Source organism: Anas acuta, chromosome 21, assembly GCF_963932015.1.
Source record: "Anas acuta chromosome 21, bAnaAcu1.1, whole genome shotgun sequence".
Lineage (NCBI taxonomy): Eukaryota > Metazoa > Chordata > Aves > Anseriformes > Anatidae > Anas > Anas acuta.
Genome location: NC_088999.1, coordinates 2,454,704 through 2,473,145, shown reverse-complemented (window position 1 = coordinate 2,473,145; position 18,442 = coordinate 2,454,704). Strand labels below are relative to the sequence as shown.

Genomic DNA, 18,442 nt, shown 5'->3' with positions numbered 1-18,442 from the left:
CCTCGGTATGAGTGGTGAGCACAAGGAGCTAAAGGAGGAAAGGAGGAGCCTTTCCCTGTCACATTCACATCAATCTGGACTGGTTGTCACCTAAAGTGATTTAGGGAGGGAGCTGGGGGATGGCAAGAAAGCAACAGACTGGGAAATACGATGGGCTCAGTACATTGCCATCACCCTCCCATTGCAGATAGGGCCCCCGGGACCAACTGAGCACTGGGTTTTATTGACTTAAAAGCCCACAAGGAGCCTACGTTTCCCTCGGCTGGGTTCTCATGGGTGTTTCAGAGGGACTCTTGGACTCCTTCCTAGATGTGATTAAAAAGGCTGAGTTAACATGAATGAAAATCACCTTGCCCCTTGCCGAGCTGCTCCTCAGAGGTTTTTTGAGGAGAGACGCGGAGGTGCTTCGGAAGAGCCACATCTCCGCAGCCCTATGCTCCCGTGGGAAGGCTGTCTGCTGTCCCCAGCTGAGCAAAACGGATGGGGAGTCACATTTTCTAAAAGACAGACACAAAATAAAGCAACTTCTCCAATATGTTCTATATAAGCCAGCACCAGGGAATGTATTAGTCATCCTGAACGTATGCTATGTTTTATTTTAAAGTTCCTGTAGCATTGGCTTAAGGCAGCCGTCCTTCTGGATGCAAGATAGAATATAGTAGCTGTTTAATGCCAAGCACAGGCATGAGCATAACACACCAGTTCATAGAAATACATTTAATATCAAAATTGGATGGCATACACAGTGCTGAGGTCAGGAAGGATAAGATGTTCCCCCAGGGTGCTTGGTACAGACCTGGTGGTTCATGCCTAAGTCCCAAAGTTTTCCTACAGTAAACTACAGTAAAGGAACAAGCTTGCAGATGAAACTGTGTGGTGCCTAGGGATTTGCACACAATACTAAATGGATCACATCTATTTCCTGCCATCTCTTCTGTTTTACAGAAAGTACATCCATTCTCAAGATGTTATTTCACCTACTTCCTCCCCACACCTCCAAGATTCCCTCTTTGTCTCATTCCTCTCTTTATTTATCAGTTTCACATGGTCTGCTCCAGGCTAGACCCATCCTTCCAGTGCGATGTAGTTGGTTTCAAATCATTTGGAGCCAACCCATGCTCTGTTGCCTCAAGCAAGGAGGGAGATTATAAAGAAATTTGAGTGTTCATACACAAGTTGAACTTGCTACAGCTCTTTTAGCTCCCTCTTCCTCTCAGCTTTTGCTACTTTAGAGCTCATCCCTTTCTCAATGCTATTTTCAACATTTGCATTTTCCCTCTGCATGTCCTTCTTCCAATCCTATTGCTGCCTTTCCCCCATTGCTAACAATGCTTATAGCACTGCCAGGACCAGCCCTGCTACTTCCCCTGCTTCTGTCCAGCCTGCTGGCTAGAATTGTATTCCTTGGCTTTCAGAGAAGACCAGGAAAGCCAAATTTCATGCTTCCATCACAGCTACTGCCCATTTGTAAGGACGATCTTGCCAGAGGCTCTAGGAGCTGTGCCCTTTGTGTTGTGGCTCAGGTTTCTTGGGGACTGTGGGAGGAACGTGTGTGGTTCTGCCTTGGCTTTAGCACAATTAGATGTAGATGGGATCTGCAGAATTTCATTTGGGCTCCAGTTTAAAGAACAAATTCCTCTTTGAGCAAGTCTTAAGACCATTCCACACGTAATTTCAGTGGTGACTTTCTGCCTACAATCATTAAATTTCATAGTACTGAGTATACCTCCACAGGAGCCAGCACACAGCCCCCAGCACAAGCACTGCCCTGCACTTGACTGCAAAGGAGGTGGGAGTCATTCAGCATCCCTCACGCAGACTGGATGCTGCCCTGCCTCGTTAGGATGTGTCTGGGAGAATCGTGCCATTAGGCAGCCAGCTCGGAGTTTATACTCCTGAAGGAGCAAACAAAAATACCCATTGGCCTTATCCTGAGGGATATTGTTGTGGTTTTGAACAGTGGAAATGATCTTTGAAGGTCAAGCTGGCCAGCACAGCTTGAGGGGAAGCGCCTTGATTCCTCGGTGGCTCTGTGTCACCTTCATCAACCCGCTCTGGTGGTTTGGAGGCACCAGGCCCATTCTGAAATCTTACATCATGAAACTGTAGATTGGTATCGACCTGATTTGGGAGTGAGGCCTGTGATGGTATCACGGTCTTGTCAGGGAAATGTTGCCTGTTTACTGTGCATTAGTGTTTCCATGAGGAAATCTGATAGGAGCGGGGATAGTTACAGTCAATGTGTGTTCTTCTGTTTCACAGCCAAACACTCCGTGCTCTTATGATGCCCATCGGTGGGCTTATGGCACTAGCTGATTGCAACTAGTAGGAAAAGCAATACCGGGAAGCAGGGAGGTTAAGAACGACTAACCTTAACTGGCATCCCCAGAGCAGTGATGTGCAAAATGAATACTTCACCAAAGGGATCAAAGGGAAGGCAGAGGTGCATTTTTTTTTTCCCCTGCAGTTAGCAAAAATGTTATGGCTACAACCTTCTGGTTGCATACCTGAGTACCCATTAATTCACACCTTAAAAAACAGCTCCCCGTCACACATGAGTGAGAAGAACCCTTAGTGATGTAATATGAGGTGTCTTTTAACATAGGCAGAGATGCACATAGTGCTGTCCTGCCCCAGGCTGCTGTAGGCATCAATTTGGTCTGATCCAGACACGAAGCCATGTCCTTCACTCCTTGTCCTCAACAATTAGTATCAGAGAGTTGTAGGTTCGTCTGCTATGGGATCACTGCTCCCTTGAGTCCGGGTGAATTCCTGTCCCTCAGCCCCTTCTGCCTAGGATAGTGGGGGATTGCATGAGGTTTGACCACTGCCTTCCCTAGAGAAGCCTTGGGTTGGAAAGGGAGAGGCTGTAGTCCTCTGTCTCCATGCTGTGGGGTTGCTTATGGGATTTTAGGGAGTTGGGAAAGAGGCAGAACCATACGTCAGCCTCACTTAGCCTGTCTGGTGAGAGACTTTCCCCTGGGTTGAAGTAAAACAGAGAAAACTTGGGACTGTTTTATCAGATGTGAACATGACTGCTAGCTAGTGGATGCACGAGGAAAAAGAAAAATCCCTTTTGGGGACCCCTTAGCAGTACGCAAACATCCCTCCCCCAGCCGTCCTCCCGGTTCGTGCCGCCGTGGACTCACTGCGATCTGTGGCCGGCTTCTCCGGGTGATCTCATTCCGTTTCTATGACCGGCCACAGAAACTGCAGCTCCCACCACCCGCTGACACACACCTAATGGAAAATCCCTGGCACAACAATGCGAGAGTTTTATTACCCTCGAGAAAGCCTCTCTGTTAAACAAGCAAAGTTTCTCAGCGTGTAACTCCAAACCCCTGCACCGAACCCAGTTCGTTCAGGGGATTTCCTTTGCTGCTTAGATGAGTTCTAAGAATTCACTGTGTTTATTTTGCAAGAGCCGTTCATCCCAAAGACACTAATTTGAGCACAGACATTAGCAACGAAGGAGGAATCTGTCCGTAGCACATCCAGCTGTCCTGTACATCAGCACGAGCAATGCCTGGGTGCTCCTTCATTCACCTGCAAGCCTGCTCGTGTCTTAGAGGTGAACTCACCTTGTGGCCCCAGGGTGGTGCCTCAAATGGGTGTAAGACTACATTTTACTCTGTATTCTGTTCTAAGGTGAAAGCAAGGAATTTCTGGCATTTTCATTTTAAATAGAAAGTGAAAGGGGTTTTCCTAAGACTGACCGCTTTGGGGAGGAATTGGTATTAAAACTTTCCCATTAGGGCCAGAGGTGCCAGACTGACCACTCACTGTTAATGTGAACATCTTGGGGGGTTTGGTTGCTGGATTTTCCCTGCCTTCAGAAGTGCTGAGCAGGCATTGCCAAGCTCCATTTATGCAGCCCTGAGGCTGCACAGCCCTTCTGAAAACATGGTCCCATCTGTGTCAAGCTGCTCTCTGAAATATGATTGTAAAGCCTCAAACATCAGCTTGTGCACAGGTATTTGTTCTACTTCTGTAAAGGACCTTTACAAAAAACAAGTTTCTGATATGTGACTTGTCTTGTTTTTCAGATATTTTACAGTTAATGGAAAGGAGAGCTTTTGTGGCACATAGGGCACAAACCCTATGTGCCACAGGGTTTGAGACTAGCAGGTACAGCCCTATTGCCTAGACAGATCTGAAAACGCTTAACCAGCTTGGGTTGGACATGCTGGGAAAAGGGAAGAGCATTCCCTGATTTTGCTAATTGCTTATACGAAAATAAAAGAAATCACGAGAAATGCTGGCAGCTCCCCAGGGATCCTCACCAAGGGAGCCTCCATTTCCCTTGAACAAGCATCCGTACCCATGGGGTCAGGTACAGCCCAAAGGGTCAGGATGCTTATGCTCTCCAGGGTCTGGCCTCATGGTACTGGGCGCTGTGCCTGGCAGTGTGCCCCACATGGGGGAAGGACAAGCCTCATTTCTCCTGCCCGATAAAGGAACATAAGGTCTCTTTTGAGCACCATACGTTTACACTCTTTTTTTTTTTTTTTTCATAGCACAAGCAAAGCACATTTTCTGCTTAAAAAGCTAACAATCCGAGGAAGACAAGACACAGGGTGGCAATTTAAGGAAGGACGGGTTTGTGAATTTTACCGATGCTGACAAGATGAAAGGAGAGATTGTTTGAAGAGACAGGTTTGCAGGCAGTGAGAAAGGCTGCTTGAAAGATACATTCAGGAATAGCAGCAGAGAAAAATAGCAACCAGAGAAAAATATTTTCAAAAAGAAATGAATATATACTTTTTGCTTTGAAAATTGTTGCATTCTTACTTTAAAGTATCTTTAAAGCTGTATGGAGAAAAGGTTCCATTCAACTTGAAACAAATGATTTCCCCATCCCACCCCATAATAAGTCTTCAAGAAAATTTGGATTTTTTTTTTCTTTTTATCTCTGGGTTTACTTAAACAACACTGTTGCCTGATAACTCGGCTTGTTGCCAAGAAACTGAAAAATCGGTTGTTTTCAGAGGTTTGCTCAGGAAATCCTTTCTTGGATTAGGAGCAGCAAGGTAGACGGCAGGAAACAGAGCGTGGAAGAAGAGAAAAGTTTGGGAGAGCAGCTAGAGGTGGTGCGGGAGCAGCAAAGCAAAAGTGTCACTTGCTGGACTCCAGCCCTGGAGACCTCAGTCTGTCTGCTCGCCGCCGCCTAGATGTGTTAGATAAGAAGCGGTGCGGCTGGGAGTGCGAGCACATTTCCTTTGGGAGGGAAAGTGTGGGACGGCTCTGTAACATTGCCAGCTCCCGAACCTGCCACTCAGCAGATGGTGCTGCGTGCCAGGAGCTCTTGTATAAGTAACCTTGTATATTACAGAAGTAACCTCGGGTTATTAACTTGAAAACAGGTTATTAATTTCTGTCGGGAGCAGCTTCTGGTTGTATAACCAATACTGAAGCATCATGCAAGATCCCAAATGTGTTTTTGGGACAGAGCCCAGAGCTCGAAGTACCTTCTATTTCCCTTGCTTTTATGACAGTGTTTGTACCCTGTGAGTTGATAGCCACCATAAATGCTCCTCGAGGGTCTGTGCAACATGGATCAGCATCATTCACATTCAGTCTGTTCTTTACTACCTCCTGTGCTTTCCCCTTGTGGATGTGGGTGCAAAAATCATTAAATCCTCTCTATGTTTTGGTCAACTAAACACAGCCCCACTCTCAGTTACCATCGTAGCCCTGAAGCAGCTGGATGAAGACACACTTGTGAGCACGTGGACCCCCGTGCGGCTCACACTCAGGGTGCGATGCTGGCCGGCTGTCCCATCTCCACCTCCACCTTGGCTCCAAAACGCAGGATGTCCCCGAGTGCCTACAGCTTGGAGCACTGAGGACGGCTTTCCTCTAATACCAGCTGTGTTTGTGCTGAGCAGTTCCTGAACATGCTGTTCCCTGAGCATATCCTGGAGACGGTGAATGTGGTGGTTGGAGCAGATAAGTGTGACTTGGGGGTGGTGGGTTGTAAACCCGTCCTCTGCTTGTGACTCACCGGGGCTCTTGGATAAGATGCTCCCCTCTCTGCGCTTCCATTTCCTTGTTTGTGAGTGGGGACACACCAACTCACCTAGTGCTGAGCTTGATTATATTCTGCCTTTAAAATATCTTAATATTCCTCAATAGGAATTGTTAATGCTTTACCCCATTTCCTGCCCTGAATATCTTGTCACTTCATTTGACAAATTGGATTCATTCTGCAGCTTATGTCTGTTTTCCTAGGAAATTAGACAAACACAGAAGGATTCAGTCTGGGTTGTTGTCTGGTTTTCTTTATTATTTTTCCTAAATTATTTTCTGTACAGCCAGCCCGCTTTCTTGACACGTCTTTCTGGCAGGCGCTTATAATACCGTTTGCTGCTAATTTCCCACAGCCAGTTATTAAAAAATACTACCTTCAGTTTCCTGTGTGACCTTGTGTGGGAGGCTCACCTTTCTGCAGGTTTCTCTCCGGAGTAAAGATCCCTGAGAGCATCCATCCAGCCTGCCCAGGGGCTTCCCCAGTGCAATGCAGTTACAGCAGGGCAGAGGCTGAGTGTGGCCCTTCCCTGAGCATTCCCAACAAGTTTTTCCCAGCTTCTTGTTCTGGTCACCATGACACTTAACCTTCTTCATGTTACACAAGGACAAGACTTCCTATTTGCTTTCATCTCAAATCAGGAAAAACACAGACTTAAATGATACCAAGCAAGAAAATGTCTTTGGTGCCTTGCACAGGTGCCTGGTGGGGACCAACCTGCCTTGCTGGCATTGTGCTGTGTCTTATCCGGGGAATGAAGAATGTTCCAGCTGCCAGGCTTGTCAGTCTCCTGTTGCAGCACTAAATGACTTAAAAGTCTACTCATAATTACATATATTCTGGCTATTACTTGGCTTATAACCCCTTGTATATCCAAGGTTCAGTCCAGTTAAGGAATGAGGAGCAGCCCCCGCTCTGCAGGCTCAGAGACCAGCATGTAAGTGGGTTCCTGAGGTGGGACACAGCACCATTTTCCTTCCTTCTTCATTAGAAAGACAAGTTCAGCTCACTGTAAGCAAAAGGCAGGCAGGGAGCTTTGTGTCACTTGGGGCATCTCTTCTTTGCTGTGCCAGAGGCTGGTGACCTTGGAGATCAGCTCACCTTTCCCTGTCTCTGTCCTCTTTTTGCAAAAAAGGAGACAAGGGAGGATGGTGGTAGGGAGTGTGTTCGTTTTAGACCTGATGCTGGAGTCTGTGTAGCATGCTCTAGGTGACCCTGCTTGAGCAGGAGGGTTGGACTAGATGACCACTGGAGGTCCCCTCCAACCTCAGCCATTCTGTCTGGCTAGGCCATTACATGTGTTGAAATGTTGCCTCTATCCTATGTCATCTAAGTTTTGGGAGTGGGATTCACACACGAAACACTGCACACGCTGTCCTGGAGTCGTTCTGTGTAGTGAGGGCATAAAATGCATGGGGCTTGAGAGAGACAGAAGATAAACACAGGGAATATGATCCTGTGGACCCACATGGGGAGGTCTGAGGTTGTAACCTGTGCACTGGCTGCATTTGGTATTGCAGAGTTACCAAGAAAAATGGAAAAACAGAATTCAGGGCAGAAAGTGCCAGCAGGTGCTGGCAGGTAAGGGCAGCCAGTGGAAAGGAAGGGTGTGAGGTGATCAGTAAATTTTGTCAGCTAAACAGGGGCGGAGAAAGGAAGAAAATGGTTAAAAGGAAAGAGATTGCAGTTATTTGAGCAGGAGAGGGTCGCGCTGGAAGAGCTGAGCACTCACAACAAAGAGGGAGCGGTGTAAGGTGAAGAGAAAAAGGGAACAAGCTGGTGCCAGCAAAGAAGTGAAGAGAAAAAAAGGATGAGGGTCAGAGATGATCTCAGGATCTGGAAAATAATGTAGAAATGGATGCATACAAGTACCAAGTTAACATTACTCACATGTGCTTTTCCAAGGTTGTACACACTCTCAGTTTTGTAAGAGTAAGCATTTTTTTTGCACTTTCATAAAAGGCAACTGGATGCTTTCCTTACTCAGAGTCTTGAAAATGATAGCATAAAAGAATCCGTGTGAAGTCCCGAAGTGATCACCTGGGCTGTCTTGTATCTCAGATTCAGAGACATGACACAACGTCTTATTCCGAGCTGCTGTTTGATATGGGCCAAATGTCTGGAATAATGAGGTCTCTATGTGAGCAGACTGCTTATGGGTTTGTGACAAACATCAACATTATAGGGTTCGCACTGTATCGATTCAGTGACACAATCTCTACAATTAATTTGGTGGAAAATCTGAGAAGGCAAACGTTTTTACCAGGTTTATTTAGGATTAGCCAGTTCTTAACATCTGCACATCTAGGCAGCCTGGCCTATACAGAAATGTAATTTATAGAAGCCCTTTAATAGATTCCAAGTACTGTGCAATCAATTAGAAACCTGATGTTCAAATAGACAGACCTGGACCTGACTGCCTGTTACTCAATCCATATTCCACAAGGTAAATAGCAGGAAGATGACTCTGAGAACATAATTCTGAACTGGCTTTTTGGGACTTCCTTTTCTGGCCCTTTCTAAGGATGAAAACATTACTTTTGAGAAGACAGATCTCTTCTCAAGGCAGAATTTAATCTGATTCCTGTTTGTCTTTTTTTTTTTTTTTTTTTTCAATGTAGTAGTTGATTTTCAATTCTCTTTAGTATCAAAGACAACCAGAGAATCCTGGTGATGACAGATGGGATGTGAAATTCTTGGGAACATTCTGCATGATGGAAATGGTAGAGGTCTGAGAGTAGCATGTGTCTAAATTGTATTTTCAAATAAATTACATGTACACAAGAGCATGAATTCCATGAAATCCACCCACTGGCTAGTTATTCCACCTAGAGATGGGCCGTGTGCCTCACAGTGGGGATTAAGGACCACCACCTTCCAATTTAAATTCCAAATTTTGGTTTTGGAAAAGTAATACTTTTTTGTTTAATTTGGAAGTGAGCACACCAGTTGTACTGATAGTAAGAACTGAGTAAAGCCTGTTACATCGTTAAGTAGCGAGGTTGTGAAAACCAGACTCTACATTTAAGAAATGTTTTTCAATTCTTCCTGGTTTGGTGCTGGAAGGAGAGCAGCTTAGCCTGTGTGCTTTGTCCTGATATAGCCCATGATGTAACTGAATTTTTGATGGTTATGAATATCATCGTTCATCTGCACAACTGAGGGAGGTGCGATGCCTTGGAAGGAAGGTGAGATCATCCCTCCCCAAGGGACACTGCTGGGCTTGCTCGAGGTGGGAGAGGTTTGAGAGGCTGTGGGACGTGGCAGGAGCAGATGGAAAGAAGACCAGAGGGAATGGGCAGAGCCTGCTGCTGCTCAGAGAGCCAGCGAGCTGCTGGAGGCAAGGATCCAGCTGCAGGGATGTGATGGGCTGGGCTACATATAAACCTCTTCTGTCTCTCTCTCTCTCTCTCTCTCTCTCTCTCTTTTTAATACTACATTTTCTCTCCCTCTCTCTCTCTCTCTTTTTTCTATTTAAATGTTATTTTTTTTGTTGTTGCTTTATGATATAGCCTCCACTTGCTTTTCAGTTGTAGCCTTTTTTTTTGAGGAGCTCACTGGGGACATGGTGCAGGCAGATGCATCTCAAACCTGCAGCTAATCTGAGTCCAATGATCTCTGGATCATGAAGTGCTATAAGGCAGCTGTCAGCCTAGCTCAGGTTCTTCAGGATGGAGGAGTAAGAAAAAGCTGTGATTACTCATTGTGAGTGCTTAAAGTCATTTTCCTGTCCTGAAGGACCTGCTGATGCTCACACATTTACACAAAATCAATTGAGCGAAAAAGGAGGGTAGGATGGGGTGTCACCCTTTAAAACATGTGAGAGCATATGTATTGTAAAACACGAGTCCAGACTGACTATAACTGCATGCTTCTTTGTGAATAGAATCTAAGGCAAAAAGCAACGTGACCTAATAAAATATCTTTGCTGCTCTGTTTTGCTGTTTATGCCAGTTTAGAGATAAGACTGAAGAACAGAAAGGTTTGTATAAATTGGAAGCAGGATTACTCCACTGGGTCATAACAAGCAAGGTCTTGGCTAATTCTTCTGATCATGTTCACCTGGGATCTTTGCATGGTGGTTTGACTTCCTGCAAGTCCACATGTTTCTGAAAGCTTGGGTCCTCTTGTCGCTAAACTTCACTCAGGACTTGGTATGTCAAACATGGGGTGGGATAATCAGATGCGTGTAGCCAAGTTTTCATAAACCTTTGTGTTTATTGGGTGCCTTGGCTTCTTGTAGACCCCAGACACGATTGAATGGGTTTGTCTAACTCTTGGTTGGGCTAGCAGCACAGTAGCAGCACTTTCAAAGAACAAATATTTCTTGCAGATGTTTTAGATCAGCAGTTAAGCCAGTGGTTTTCAATGTTTGCGAACATCTTGCCATTCTTATTTAAACAAACTATTTAATTGCAGAGTTATGTGCTTTTCAAGGTTGGAGAGCCTGAGTGCTTATGCTGCTCTTCTGAGATTCAACTGTATGTATTTCAGTTCCTTTACAAGACCAAAGAGCACTTCCAAGCATTGGGTTATCTGCAAAGCAATGATCTGAAGAGCATCCTGTGCCTGCAAGCTGGTTTTGATAAAACAAGAACCTGTCCCAAATGTGACCTGAGCAAAGACCTTTAGTACTAAAAATAAAGCCCTCTGCTTGGTAGGAGAGCTGCTGTGGGACCGGAGACCCCAAGGCTGTAGGAGTGTGGAGCTGGTCAGTGGGGAGGGATGCTGTATGGCTCGAGGTCCCTGTGTCAGCTGTCATGGGTCATAATGCTGCTAGAAAAGTGTGGCACATAAAATAAAGGTTTGGGGAGCTTAGGGTAAAAATTGATTGGCTTTTCACAGCTCAAAGAGGGCAAGGAATGTTTGTCATAGGCATAATCAGGTGCTGTAGAATGGGGAAAATTATTATTATTTAATTTATAACCTTGGTATATCCTTGGTTTGTGGACATTTTCCTTTTTTTCTGCCCAAAGGCTGTAATGCCGTGAACTGCAGTCAGCTCTCCTGTGTAAGTAGGAATATAGAATCACAGTGCAAATAAAGGATAATTAGTCTATTTGCCCATGCTGTCAATGGCCTTGAGATTAGAGCTGAAGCGTGCTGTTTTTAATGTAAAGTATCATTAATAACAATAATTTATTATGAATTCAGCTCTTCACATGTTGAATCTTGAGTTAAATTTGTTGAACTGAAAGCTGAGCTCATCACTTAGGAAAGGATTTAATCTTATGAGGCACTGAGTAATGTGCAGGGCTCGCTGTGGTCACTAACTGCAGGTACTTGTACCTTTGCAGGTAGGACCTTTATGTAGCTGTATAGGCTTAATAAGCTCACTCACAGCATCCAGGAATGAAAACTGTGGCCCTATTGCATGGGCACAATGTTGAAAGTAAGAAAGTGCTAATGTATTGCAAAGGGAACTTGCAGGTGGCAGCAGCCTATGGAAATGGAAGAGCTCTGGCAGGTGCCGGTCCTATACTGTGCTCTAGCCATAGGGCCCATGAACCTTTACAATTCGCAGCTTGACTTCTCCAGCAGAGAAAGTCACAGCGATTTCTGCCACTACACCGCCAGTCCTGGGTGCATCGCTGCTGTGCAGCGTTAAAAATCTCCAGGGCACCTCAGCATAAAGTGCTCTCGAGTCTCTCTGCTGAAGTGTGGGGAGTTTTAATTTCTTGCACTGAGGAGCAGTGATTTAAAATAGCTTCTAACTCGCCCCCCCTCCTTTGGAAGGGGATTTCATGGTCCTCCTTTTCCTGCACAGCCCAGAAAGGCTGGAGAGCAGAGGACGTGTCAGCAGTAATGGCAGCTGGTTATTTTTGCACAGTCTCCGCAGCCTTCCTGCCGTCTCTTAAGAAGCGTGAGTCGTGTCACCAGAACCGCCGAAGCCTCCAGCAGCCAAGGTCACATCTGGAGCAGCGGGTTCGTGAACCGTGCCTGGAATCAGATTGCTGCAAGCTCCTCCACAGATGGCCCTGTCAAGGGAAGTCCCAGCTGGATGGTGATCCCACGGGTGCTGGTGGTTGTTGGCAGCTTCCTGCTGCTCAGTGTTTATCCAAGAAAGGGGAAGACGAGTGGTTTCGAGGAGGAGTCGCCTCAGATTCTTGTGGGGTTTGGTGTCAGCTCATCTTCAGACAGCAGCACGTCTTCCAGCAGTCTCAGCTGGAAGCAAGCCCATGTGTCCCATACGAAGGCGTGTGGATGAGAGACCCCCAGAAGCCTGTGTGTGTCCCCCGTCTGGCTTGGGAAAAGTGCCACAGTCGTAGAATAAACACGGACGGTTGTTTCTGTAACTTTCTGGAGAGAAATGGGAAAGTATTTTGGTCTCAGCAGAACTGAGCATGATACACTGGCACTTCTGACAGACTCCCTCACAGACATGCAAAATATGTAGAGAAAGAGTTCTAGGCAAGGATTTATGTGATGTTTCAATATATATATATAAAAAGGGAAGTAGCCTGAAGTGTTAGTGCAGAAAGGGGTTTCCTGAAGTATGTGAAAAAAGGCCTTTGTTCCCTTGGATATAGCACTTTCTGAGTAGGCTGGACCTTGTCTGCAATGAGCCATTGCTGCTGGTCTCATCTCAGTACACATCCAGGTGGGAACTCATCCTGAAGGAGACAGTGGAGATCTCTGCCTGCTCCTTGGACACTGTCCTGGCTCCACACACCCCAACCTTTCTGCCTGCTGGGCCAGAGCTTCCCCAGCAGTGGCAGAGAGCTGCGAGCTGCCTGCCCTTGCTGTCCCATGAGATCCCTCTGTGGGACTTCAGCACAGGGGGGTGAAGCCGATTTCTGTTATTCTGTGAGGAACACCTGCAAAATCAGCAGCCATAAATAGGATGTCACCAGCAGTGTATTCCTGCCTATGGAGTTTTCATTGCACAACTACTTCAGCAGCGTGTAGATGACTGAGATAAGATGAGGGGAATCCTGCCCCAAGAATCAGTTCAAGTTCAAGCTGGAAAAAAACCCACACTGTGCTGCAAGTTCTCCATTTCTCCATCCTCCTTTGCATGATTGCAGTCAACACCAGCACCATCCTGCTGTTATTTGTGGAAGCTCTGTCTAGGCAGGGATTTTTCCTTGTGCATTCAGACTGCATTTGAATTTTACTGACTCTTCATGCACAATGACTCTGAAGTGCAACCTTTCCCATCTGAATACAGAAGTAAAATTTGTCAGATGCTCGTGCGACTCTTCTGCAATGTCCTGTTCTGCATGCTAGCGGTATCACTCTGCGTCTACCCCTGCCCTTTTTGGAAAAATTGAAAGAAAAACTAATTTCCTTGTGCTTTGTCTGCATAGAGCCCTCTTTGCATCTTTTTGTACTGCAAGCTCGCTGCCTATTATGTCAGACATAAGCTGGTGTCACTAGTGAGGCTCTCAGCAGCCCAGCACCACTCTGCCTGTTGTCTTTTTTTGTTTACAGAAATGTCCACTGCTGCCTTTGAATGGTGATAACCCTCGCTGCTCCCTATGTATTACTTAAAACTTCCTCCCATGCTGGAGAAAGTGCTCTGAAAACATCACCGACCTTCTTTCTCCTCCATCAACTTATCTCCACTTCGAGAGGACTACAGAAACGATGACAGCTCATGCTGTCCAGTACTGTCCTGTCATTTCCCGTACTACCCTCCAGTGTCCATCTGCTGTCTTTTCATCTGTCCTTTATATATGGCAGGAACACGTTAGGGTATAGACTAGCTTTCCACTGTGTTCAGTGCCTGCACGGTGGACTTGTGAGTACCACGTTAAGACAAATACTAGGGTTTCTGTCTTTGAAAATGTTACTGGTTTCCATGTGTGCCAGGCACTGGATCTGCACCACTGGGGAGTGAAGTCACTGTGTGCAGAAGGGACGGCAGGGCTGAAGAAGGCTCATTAGGGAAGCTAACGAGCAGCCACTCTGCAGTGCAGGGATGCGATCCGTAGGAGCTCAGCTGGGCTCACTGGCTTCTTCGTCTTATGAGCTACTGGAAACCTGCTGCTGGTGACAGCTCTCAGTTGCTCCTGCTTCAGGCTAAATGTTGAACGGGAGTCTCAGAGTGGAAGCCCTTTGATGTCACCATCAGGCTCTCTCAGGGGGCTTTTTTTAAAATTTATTTTTTGTCCTTGTTAAACGCACTCCTCCACCCCCAAACCTTACAATCTTCTGCTCTTTGCACACGCAGCCATTGGCACGTTTTCTCTCTGTGTTATCTCTGCGAGTCTTCCATGGGAAACTTTCCAAGGAGAGCCTGTTTCACAGTCCCTTCCAACCCACAGGGGAGGTGGCCGGGCCCGCAGCATTTTCCATCAGTGACCTGGGAACCGGTCTCCTCCTTCCTCCCACTCCACATTCCCTGGGGAGAAATCCGTGCTGCCGGTGTGTCTCCGTGCCGGAGATGGAGGGACCGCATCCCTGCCTTACTCATTTCCCAGCTGCTTTGCTGCTTGTGTCTCTGATCTCACCCATGAGCGTGGCAGAGCGGCTGGGAACAGAGAGACCAGCGTGGTCCCGCGGTCCTTGCAGGAATTCACGGGGGGCGCGTTACATCCTGGAGCCACAAGACCCGCATCGGCCGCTGGCGCTGAGTGACAGTCCCGTGAGAACGCCTCCGTCGCTGGGGTTTGCAAAAGCATCTGCGTGTTGTAGATCTGTTATCTGCAGTTATAAAGCTGCATCTGTAGGAATGGTTTCTAAAATTAGCAGGTTGTTAGTGAGACTGTCTGTGGCTGAAGAATATTTAGGGACTTCTAAAAGAAATTACCTAGGGCATGCATACATGCTCCTTAAGCTACAGAAGAGTGTGCTCTTGGCATAATTGTATTTTTTTATTATTATTATAATCATTATACACTGAAACTTTCTGTACAGCAGTCATATAATGCACCAGCTAAAAGCAGATGCCTTAGAGAAAAGGTTTTTTTTTTTTTTTTTTTTTTTTTTTTACAGCTCAATTGCTGAAAAATGACTAGGAAAATAGCATTATGGGTTTTCCAGATTTTTTCCTCAGTAATTGTGGTAACTAATATGTTTTGGTTCCAAGTTAAGAGCTGAGGGTTTTGAACTGTAGGTCCTGCAAGCACAACTTTGGCTCTGCTCACCTCCTCACACATCATCATGGGTAATGAAGGCTCTACTCCTGGTTACCCTTGTGCTGCCCTGTTTTCTTCAATTGCTCTGCAAGGGTGATCGAAGCTGCCTAAATCATTGCGTTGATTATGTGCAAGAGAGAACAGGATCCAGCTCCCTCTCTCTAGGCTTTCTTGGTTTTTGCGGGGATAGCAGGAGAAGAAGGAAATCTCAACTTTTTAAAGTTGCTGAAGTCAGAAATTGTGACTCAGATCATGCCCTGGGGAGGAGCAGTGAGGTGGGAAGGGGCATTTTCAGAATCCTTTGCAGTGAGAGGTCCTGGAAAGCTGTGGGCCATTGCAGAAGACCTCATGGCTGATGGAGAGTGGCCCTCGGGGATGCCAGATTTCGTACAGATGTGGGATGAGTAATCACTGGAGAAGTGAGCCACCAAGCTAGCAGAAATTCAATTCCTTGGTCAACAATTTACAAGTTACTGGAGCCAGTTTACTACCTCTGAAGGAAGCCTCCCCTTGACCTTGCTATCAGCACACGCCCAGGCCCTTGCACTGGCAGGTTAGGTTCCTGCCCATATTTTGGATGTGAAAACACCAAGAGAGCATCTTCCCGACAGGGTCCATCCTGATGTTCCTAGATTCAGCAGAACCAATGGCTTACTGCCTGTAGCCAATGTTTCACAACACAGATCCTCACCGTGGACCGCAATTCCTTGTCATTATTAGAGACGAGGAGGCTTAAAATCTTCTGATCCTGCAAATGCAGACGAGTGTCCAAGAGTTGAGCTGCTTCACTTGAGCTCATCTGGAATCTCTTACAGCTCTAGCAGTGCTCTGAAATGTTGAAGGACAAAACTTTCTTTTGCAGTTCCTGGTGTTTCTGCTGTCCAGTTGGACTGATGGTATCTCAAACCTCCCTGGGATTAGTCCTCATTTCCTTGCTTGGCCTTGACAGAAGACAGGAAGCACAGGAAATGAGAAATAATTAAATCATTTTTTAAGAAATTGGTTTGTCTTGGATCCAGCTTGAAGGATGGGTAAAGGCTTGGGACAAGTTTGAGTTTCATGTTTCCTTGAAGCATTTCTCTATCTCCTGGAACACTGTACAGAATTTCATTAATAATTACGACCCCTAGGTCTTACAGAGCGGAATGAAGGCTGACATGATGATCTACTTGTAGGTGATAATCTAAGACCAATCCATTAGATCCTCCGGGATGTTGAGATGTCATAATAACCTAAGTGGCTTTGGGTATTTTGTCAGTCATATTTATATCTGGAGGAGAGCGGAAACTCATCAGCCATCAATACTCACTGGTGATAAGGGCAAGAACAGACTGGAAAATGAAACTTATTGAGTACTTTTGTTACAGGGTTATTGTGGTTCTCAGATTGTCTTCACTCTGGCTTTTTGTACTGTTTTGTTGCCTTTGGGAAAGAAAGGACCAGGCAGCTGGACCTGCTTTTATTTACTATGCTCGAATATAGCCAGAGGCTTTTTGGCTTCTATGCTGTAGAAATAAATGTAGTCTATTATTATTATTTATTGTTATTACTTATTAAGAGCTTTCACTGGGGAGTTGGACCTCACTTAGGGAAATGTCAGACTTGGTGGAACCGCTATATTCCACTCCCCCTTCCAGCAGCCGGTGGTCGGCGGAGCCAAGGCGCGTAATTCAGAGCAGTCAGCTGGCAGGAAACCCTCAGGATCCTGCTAGTGAGGAGAGGTGTTCTGACATCCTGAGGTCAGCAGCAGGCTAGCCTGGGGAAACGCACACTGCATTGATCCACTTCAAACTGTAAGAAACCTTGAAGGACTCCTCTGATGACTCCTCTGACCCATCCATAGCTCTTTCTGGCTTGTGTCTTTCTGAAGGACTTGATACTGCAAAGGGGGACCATTTCTCCTGGAAAAAACACCCTGATGTTTCCAACCATCTCCCTGGCTTCTGCTAGAGCTTCACATGGGATTGGCAGTGGGGTTGTCTGGGCTTTCTTGTGAAGGCATTTGGAAATCAAGCATTCGTCTTGAAGAAGTTATTCCATAATGTGCAGCGTATCAGGTTCACTTCCAAGATTCTTTGAAATCAAGGCACTTCCTGTTATTTCAAAGCGTAACCAGGCTGCTGCTTGGATGGAGTTTGCATTATTGGTAATGGCAGGCAGTCTTAGGATTTGGTTTTTATTGTGCCAGCAGTTTATGGATGGGTATTCATGTCACTGGTGAAGAAGTGAATGAAATTCAGTACTCCCTGCAGGGCCCTTGCTGGAGCTGCTGGAAGCCTTCTACACTTGGAGGAGCAGTGTTTGGGTTTCTATTGCTAAGTAACAAAAGGACGAGGATCAAAACAGCTCCTGAGCAGCATCCTCCCCCCAAGGCTCCATACACCTACATGGAGAGCTGAGCTCCGTAACCACACTATACAAACTAGAGAGGGAGACTGAGTTCCCCAGGGAGAATTTATCCAGTGTGAAATGATCGCAGGGTGGAGGCGGAGGAACCGGAGAGGAAGTTTTATTTTCTTTCACCGTTCCTGTTGTTTTTATAGACTCCTCCTGTGATGCTCCCAAAGTCTGTCACTGACTGAGCAGTGGGAATGAAGATGTAGGAAGTCACTGTAATGGTATCCTTGCTTCAAAAATCTTTCAGAAAACAAGCTTACTTGTAAGGAAGATGGACTGAAGTCCCATGAGACAAGAAGAGGAAAACAGATGTGACAGAGCAGACATCCGTCAATGAATGGGTTTATTCTGAGCCATTTTTCTTGCTCATTTGTATGGAGAAGTTGATCCTTATTTTTGTCTATGCATATCTTAATTATAACATGATCAGCATTACCAAAACTGGCTGATATTAAAAGGAAGCTGGAAGTAACCAGTGATTCCTCTATTACATCGCAACCTTCCTGAGAGAAAGGGGTAACTCTGCTGCTTGCAGGGTGCTTTTAAAGTTTGCCTGAATGAATCAGTTGCATCACACCATACCTTTTCTTTGTCTCATGAAATACATGACAAATTTTACTGGAATAAAAATGGCTGAAAATTTCCTTTCTCTCACTTGGAGTACTCAGGGAATTTTAGTAGGTGGCCTGGCCAAGCAATAAGTAAACACGAGAATCCTGTAGGATAGGACATCCATTGCCGTCAGCACCAAGGACATTAGGAATGAACAGGGTTCTTGGCCAGTGAAAGTGTCTTTAAGTTGCTAGTACTATTGAAATACCAGGTTCTGTAGCTCTGACTGCAATTCATTTCTCATCCACCCTAATACATGCCAAAAGGCTCTTTATTGTTCATTCAAGTGGTTAGAAAAATTCATGATAAAGTGTAGTTATGA

General features: G+C 45.8%; 1 protein-coding gene across 22 annotated transcripts in view; it reads left to right on the top strand.

The window, feature by feature from the left end:
- Positions 1 to 18,442, top strand: part of HIVEP3 (HIVEP zinc finger 3) — a 304,681-nt gene that overhangs the window by 246,877 nt on the left and 39,362 nt on the right. The window lies entirely within an intron of this gene.